Source organism: Neophocaena asiaeorientalis, unplaced genomic scaffold, assembly GCF_003031525.2.
Source record: "Neophocaena asiaeorientalis asiaeorientalis breed wild unplaced genomic scaffold, Neophocaena_asiaeorientalis_V1.1 scaffold15, whole genome shotgun sequence".
NCBI lineage: Eukaryota > Metazoa > Chordata > Mammalia > Artiodactyla > Phocoenidae > Neophocaena > Neophocaena asiaeorientalis.
The window spans coordinates 5,628,245-5,635,479 of NW_020185328.1; positions in this window are offsets into that span (position 1 = coordinate 5,628,245).

Consider the following 7,235-nt stretch of genomic DNA (forward strand, 5'->3'; position numbering starts at 1 on the left):
TTCCTGCCTGTAGAAGTCCCTTTAGCATTTGTTGTAAAGCTGGTTTGGTGGTGCTGAACTCTCTCAGCTTTTGCTTGTCTGTAAAGGTTTTAATTTCTCTGTAAAATCTGATGAGATTCTTGTTGGGTAGAGTAATCTTGGTTGTAGGTTCTTCCCTTTCATCACTTTAAATATGTCCTTCCATTCCCTTCTGGCTTGCAGAGTTTCTGCTGAAAGATCAGCTGTTAACCTTATGGGGATTCTGTTGTATATTATTTGTTGTTTTTCCCTTTCTGCTTTTAATATTTTTCTTTGTATTTAATTTTGATAGTTTGATTAATATGTGTCTTAGAGTGTTTCTCCTTGTATTTATCCTGTATGGGACTCTCTGTGCTTCCTGGACATTATTGACTATTTATTTTCCTATATTAGTGAAGTTTTCAACTATAATCTCTTCAAATATTTTCTCAGTCCCTTTCTTTTTCTCTTCTTCGTCTGGGACCCCTATAGTTCAAATGTTGGTGGGTTTAATGTTGTCCCAGAGGTCCCTGAGACTGTGTTCAATTCTCTTCATTCTTTTTTCTTTATTCTGCTCTGCAGTAGTTATTGCCACTCTTTTATCTTCGTGCTCTGCCTCAGTTATTCTGCTATTGATTCCTTCTAGGGAATTTTCCATTTCATTTATTGTGTTGTTTATCATTGTTTGTTTCCTCTTTAGGTCTTCTAGGTCTTTGTTGAGTGTTTCTTGTATTTTCTCTGCTGTGTTTCCAAGATTTTGGATCATCTTTACTATCATTACTCTGAATTATTTTTCAGGTAGACTGCCTATTTCCTCTTCATTTGTTTGGTCTGGTGGATTTTTACCTTGCTCCTTCATCTCTGTCTTCTCATTTTGCTTAACTTACTGTGTTTGGGGTCTCCTTTTTGCTGGCTGCACGTTTGTAGTTTCTGTTATTTTTGGTGTCTGCTCTCAGTGGCAAGACTTCCTGGTGGAGGGGACTGGTGCCTGTGTTCTGGTGGATGAGTCTGGATCTTGCCTTTCTGGTGGGCAGGACCGCATCCAGTGGTGTGTTTTGCAGTGTCTGTTACGTTATTATGATTTTAGGCTGCCTCTCTGCTAATGGGTGGGGTTGTGTTCCTGTCTTGCTAGTTGTTAGACATAGGGTGTCCAGCACTGTAGCTCGCTGGTCATTGATGGAGCTGGGTCTTAGCATTCAGATGGAGATCTCTGGGAGAGCTTTCACTGTTTGATATTACATGGACTTGGGAGGTCTCTGGTCGACATATGTCCTGAATTCGCCTCTCCCACCTCAGAGGCACATGCCTGACACCTGGTCAGAGCACCAAAACCCTGTCAGCCACACAGCTCAGATGAAAAGGGAGCAAAAAGTAAGTAAATAAATAAATAATAAAATAAAATAAAATAAGGTAAAATAAAATATAGTAAAATAATTTCCATCCCCTCACTTTCGTTCTGTTTGTGGCCCTAGGTTTGAAGTGGGTCTCTTGTAGATAACATATATATGAGTCTTATTCTTGTTTCCATTCAGCCAGTCTATGTCTTTTTGTTGGAGCATTTAATCCATTTACATTTAAGGTAGTTATTAATATGTATGCTTCTGTTATCATTTTCTTAATTGTTTTGGGTTTTTTATTATAGGTCCTTTTCTTCTCTTGTGTTTCCTGCCTGTAGAAGTCCCTTTAGCATTTGTTGTAAAGCTGGTTTGGTGGTGCTGAACTCTCTCAGCTTTTGCTTGTCTGTAAAGGTTTTAATTTCTCTGTAAAATCTGATGAGATTCTTGTTGGGTAGAGTAATCTTGGTTGTAGGTTCTTCCCTTTCATCACTTTAAATATGTCCTTCCATTCCCTTCTGGCTTGCAGAGTTTCTGCTGAAAGATCAACTGTTAACCACTTATGGGGATTCTGTTGTATATTATTTGTTGTTTTTCCCTTTCTGCTTTTAATATTTTTCTTTGTATTTAATTTTGATAGTTTGATTAATATGTGTCTTAGAGTGTTTCTCCTTGTATTTATCCTGTATGGGACTCTCTGTGCTTCCTGGACATTATTGACTATTTATTTTCCTATATTAGTGAAGTTTTCAACTATAATCTCTTCAAATATTTTCTCAGTCCCTTTCTTTTTCTCTTCTTCGTCTGGGACCCCTATAGTTCAAATGTTGGTGGGTTTAATGTTGTCCCAGAGGTCCCTGAGACTGTGTTCAATTCTCTTCATTCTTTTTTCTTTATTCTGCTCTGCAGTAGTTATTGCCACTCTTTTATCTTCGTGCTCTGCCTCAGTTATTCTGCTATTGATTCCTTCTAGGGAATTTTCCATTTCATTTATTGTGTTGTTTATCATTGTTTGTTTCCTCTTTAGGTCTTCTAGGTCTTTGTTGAGTGTTTCTTGTATTTTCTCTGCTGTGTTTCCAAGATTTTGGATCATCTTTACTATCATTACTCTGAATTATTTTTCAGGTAGACTGCCTATTTCCTCTTCATTTGTTTGGTCTGGTGGATTTTTACCTTGCTCCTTCATCTCTGTCTTCTCATTTTGCTTAACTTACTGTGTTTGGGGTCTCCTTTTTGCTGGCTGCACGTTTGTAGTTTCTGTTATTTTTGGTGTCTGCTCTCAGTGGCAAGACTTCCTGGTGGAGGGGACTGGTGCCTGTGTTCTGGTGGATGAGTCTGGATCTTGCCTTTCTGGTGGGCAGGACCGCATCCAGTGGTGTGTTTTGCAGTGTCTGTTACGTTATTATGATTTTAGGCTGCCTCTCTGCTAATGGGTGGGGTTGTGTTCCTGTCTTGCTAGTTGTTAGACATAGGGTGTCCAGCACTGTAGCTCGCTGGTCATTGATGGAGCTGGGTCTTAGCATTCAGATGGAGATCTCTGGGAGAGCTTTCACTGTTTGATATTACATGGACTTGGGAGGTCTCTGGTCGACATATGTCCTGAATTCACCTCTCCCACCTCAGAGGCACATGCCTGACACCTGGTCAGAGCACCAAAACCCTGTCAGCCACACAGCTCAGATGAAAAGGGAGAAAAAAGTAAGTAAATAAATAAATAATAAAATAAAATAAGGTAAAATAAAATATAGTAAAATAAAAACTACAAAAATTATTAAAAATAAAAAAATAAAGAGTAATAAAAAAAGGGAAAGAAAGAAGAGAGCAATGAAGCCAAAAACCAAATCCACCAGTGATAACGAATGCTAAAAACTATACTAAAAAAACCCACAAAGAAACAGGCAGACAGAACCATAGGAGAAATGGTAAAAGCAAAGCTATACAGACCAAATCACACAAATATGCATAGACCTACACACTCACAAACAGAGAAAAAGGAAAAAAAATCTATATATAAAAAACAAAAAAGAGTAGAGCAACCAAATCAATAAACAAATCTACCAATGATAATAAACTCTAAATACTAAACTAAGATAAGCATAAAACCAGAAAAAAATAGATGCAGAAAGCAAACCCCAAGTCTACAGTTGCTCCCAGTGTCCACCACCTCAATTTTGGGATGATTCGTTGTCTGTTTAGGTATTCCGCAGATGCAGAGTACATGAAGTTGATTGTGGAGGTTTAACCCGCTGCTTCTGAGGCTGCTGGAAGAAGTTTCCCTTTCTCTTCTTTGTTCGCACAGCTCCTGGGGTTCAGCTTTGGATTTGGCCCTGCCTCTGCGGGTAGGTTGCCTGAGGGCGTCTGTTCTTCACTAGGACGGGATGGGGTTATAGTAGCAGCTGATTAGGGGGCTGTGCCTCTCTCAGGCCAGGAGGAGGGAGGGGTACGGTATGTGGGGTGAGCCTGTGGCAGTAGAGGATGGCGTGACGTTGCACCAACCTGAGGCACACCATGTGTTCTCCCGGGGAAGTTGTCCCTGGATCATGGGACGCTGGCAGTGATGGGCTGTACAGGCTCCCAGGAGGGGAAGTGTGGATTGTGACCTGTGCTTGCATACAGGATTCTTGGTGGCTGCAGCAGCAGCATTAGCGTTTCATACCTGCCTCTGGTGTCCGTGCTGATAGCCGCAGCTCGTGCCTGTCTCAGGAGCTTGTTTCAGCGGTGCTCTGAATTTCCTCTTCTCGTGCACCCCGAAACAATGGTCTTTTGCCTCTTAGGCACTTCCAGACTTTTTCCCGGACCCCCTCCCTGCTAGCTGTGGTACACTAGCCCCCTTCAGGCTGTGTTTACGCAGTCAACCCGTCCTCTCCCTGGGATCTGACCACCAAAGCTCAAGCCTCAGCTCCCAGCCCCCTCCTACCCTGACGGGTGAGCAGGCAAACCTCTCAGGCTGGTGAGTGCTGGTCGGCACCAATCCTCTGTGCGGGAATCTCTCCCCTTTTCCCTCTGCACCCCTGTTGCTGTGCTCTCCTCCATGGCTCCGAAGCTTCCCCCCTGTTACCACTCCCTCTCCGTCTATACCAGTGAAGGGGCTTCCTAGTGTGTGGAAACTTTTCTTCCTTCACAGCTCCCTCCCAGAGGTGCAGGTCCCGTCCCTATTCTTTAGTCTGTTTTTTCTTTTTTCTTTTTCCCTACCCAGGTACATGGGGAGTTTCTTGCCTTTTGCGAAGTCTGAGGTCTTCTGCCAGCATTCAGTAGGTGTTCTGTAAGAGTTGTTCCACATGTAGATTTATTTCTGATGCATTTGTGAGGAGGAAGGTGATCTCCATGTCTTACTCCTCCACCATCTTGAAGGTCTTCAAACAATTGGCTTTTAATAATAGTGGCTATAAGTTATTGGTACCACTATAAATGAAATGATTTCATTCACTCAAATATTTATACTGTCTCTATGAGGTAAAAATTATTACTCTCCGTTTTTAATTAAAGATGAAACTAATGTTTAGAGATACAAAATAACATGTCAAATACCACACAGCTATCACATGTCAGAACCAGAATTTGAATCTAGAGCATCTATAAATTTTATGTTCTTCCCACTATAGAGCACTGCCTCATCTACAGAGATATGGCTTTCAAAACCGGTAATGCTGACTCAAGGATCTGGGCCATAAGTTATCGTAGAAATTCATCAGTTGGGCAAGCAGGCTCTGCTCTCTGTAATGAGTGATATAGATCTATGTCAGATTAATATGCACATGCAAACACAAACACTGATGTTGCATTTTGAATCATGAAGTTTGGGGAAAAATTATTCTCTTCAAGGAGTAATGTTGACTCCTTAGTGGATCTGAGGTTTCTAAAGACATTAATTTTGGTAAACTTTGAAGGATTAAAATGTACTTCCTTTGGGCATCATTAATCCAACAGTGGTCTTTTGGAAAGATGAATATAGCAACCTGCTCTCTGACATGGGTGGACTCTTAACTCCTCAGAAATATATAGACTAACCTTCCAAGAACTCCAGCTACTTAGCGCAGAAACAGAATTAATTTGGTTGTCTCTGTGTTATGCTAGTTTATATTAAAAGGTACAAATTCCATTAGGTTTCTATACCCCCACAAAAATAGAGAACTCCATCTTACCATTAGGGAAGGTCTGGGGAGTAAAGTGAATGGTAGAATTCCATTATTCCATCACTGATACAGATTGAAGATGGATTTAGTGTTTCTGTCAAGTGAGAAGATTTCTAGAATTGAGAATATTAAATTTACTTTCTATAATTCAATGGAGACAATGAGAATAGAGTTCATCTTTTATCAGACACTATTGGTCAACAATGAATCAAAGAAGACCAACCCAGATGATGAGATATTAGTAAATAGTGAGAAAATTTCTTCCTGGCCATTTCTCAGATTCTTAAAACTGTTCTAAATGGCTCATCCTTTCAGACTTCCAATAAACTATATCTCAAAGTATCCATGACAAAGAGGAAACAGCACTGAAAGATAGTAATTACTCAAAAAAAAATGAATACTGGTAAAAATTTTAAAATAAAGATAAAAACAAAATGAGTTCTGAATTTTTTGTTCAGATAAGAAAACCTTTGAGGAATCAGCAAGCCAGTGCTGGGGAGGAGAATATCTAGCATCCCCAAATGAGTTTTCTGTCTTTTGGTTCCAATGGACACTATTTCAGGCAAGAGAATCTCTATAATATGCATTTGATGCTCCTGGCAGGGTGTAAAATGAAGGCTAGAATATACCATGATATAAACTGTGATAGGATGCATAGGGTGTGGGTGATAAAGCAGAGACCTGGAAGCATTAATGCTCCAGCATCAACTTTAGAGCACATAGGAGATAAAGGAAAAGCTGTAATGTCAGGCTTCAGGAGGTAAGAGATGAGTGTTTTATACAGGCAAGAATCAGAAGAAGGACCTAAGAAATAGGAGTCAAAAGCTAGACAAGTAAACTAATAGCAGACATTGGAACCCAAGCTGACTCTATAACCTGAACCCCTGTTGTTTCTGAACAAGTGAAATTGACCTCACAAAGAGGTTTTACCCCTCTGTTATAACATTCAGCACAGCTGGTAGGATTTTTTTTATTTATTTGAGCAGGTGAAGGAACTAGAGTACTACAGTTTTACAGTCACATCTCAAAATATTCTGCTATTTAGATGACAGTGATTTCCAAAAGCTGGTCCTGATCTGACACAATGTGTCTATAAGAAGGAGTGCAGATGTTTCAACTGCGTTTACTCTTTAGATCCATTGCAATCACAGCAAGTCTTAGGAAGCATTTTCAAGTGGAAATATACAAGCAACCCATTAATTTTTAATCCTGTCACTTTCTTCTGAGGAAGGTAGTGTAGGTATGGTAGAAAAAACAAGTTCTTTGAAATTGCCCTCTGATATGAGTTCTGGTTCTGACAATTAATAGTTTTGTGATCTTGAACTAGTTACCTCTCAGAGTTTTATATAAAATTTCCTAATGTGTAAAATGGGATTCTGTCTGCATTTTTGGTATTTAACTACTGACAGCTTTAAAGTGCCATCTCTCCCTCTTCACCTTCTGCCTCACGTCTGAGCAAATTGAAAAAAGAAAGACTGCTTGCTTCTCCCTTTGGTTTGGGAAGAAATTTTAAGCCATGCAGGATCAGTAACCCCAGTCCAAACCTTAACAGTCATAAAAACTCCAAGCTGGTCTACTTTCCCTTCTTCTCAAGCCATTTTCAGACCTGCTTGTGACCCACCCTGCTCTCCCCAGAAAGGCTCACTGGGTGAGTAATAATAGACTTTTTCATATCTCCTTGGTTTGCATGCACATGTGTGTGTAGCACCATCAGTCTTGATATCTGAACCAAATTTTGGGTAGGGGGACAATTCTACTTCTGTAGGTGTGA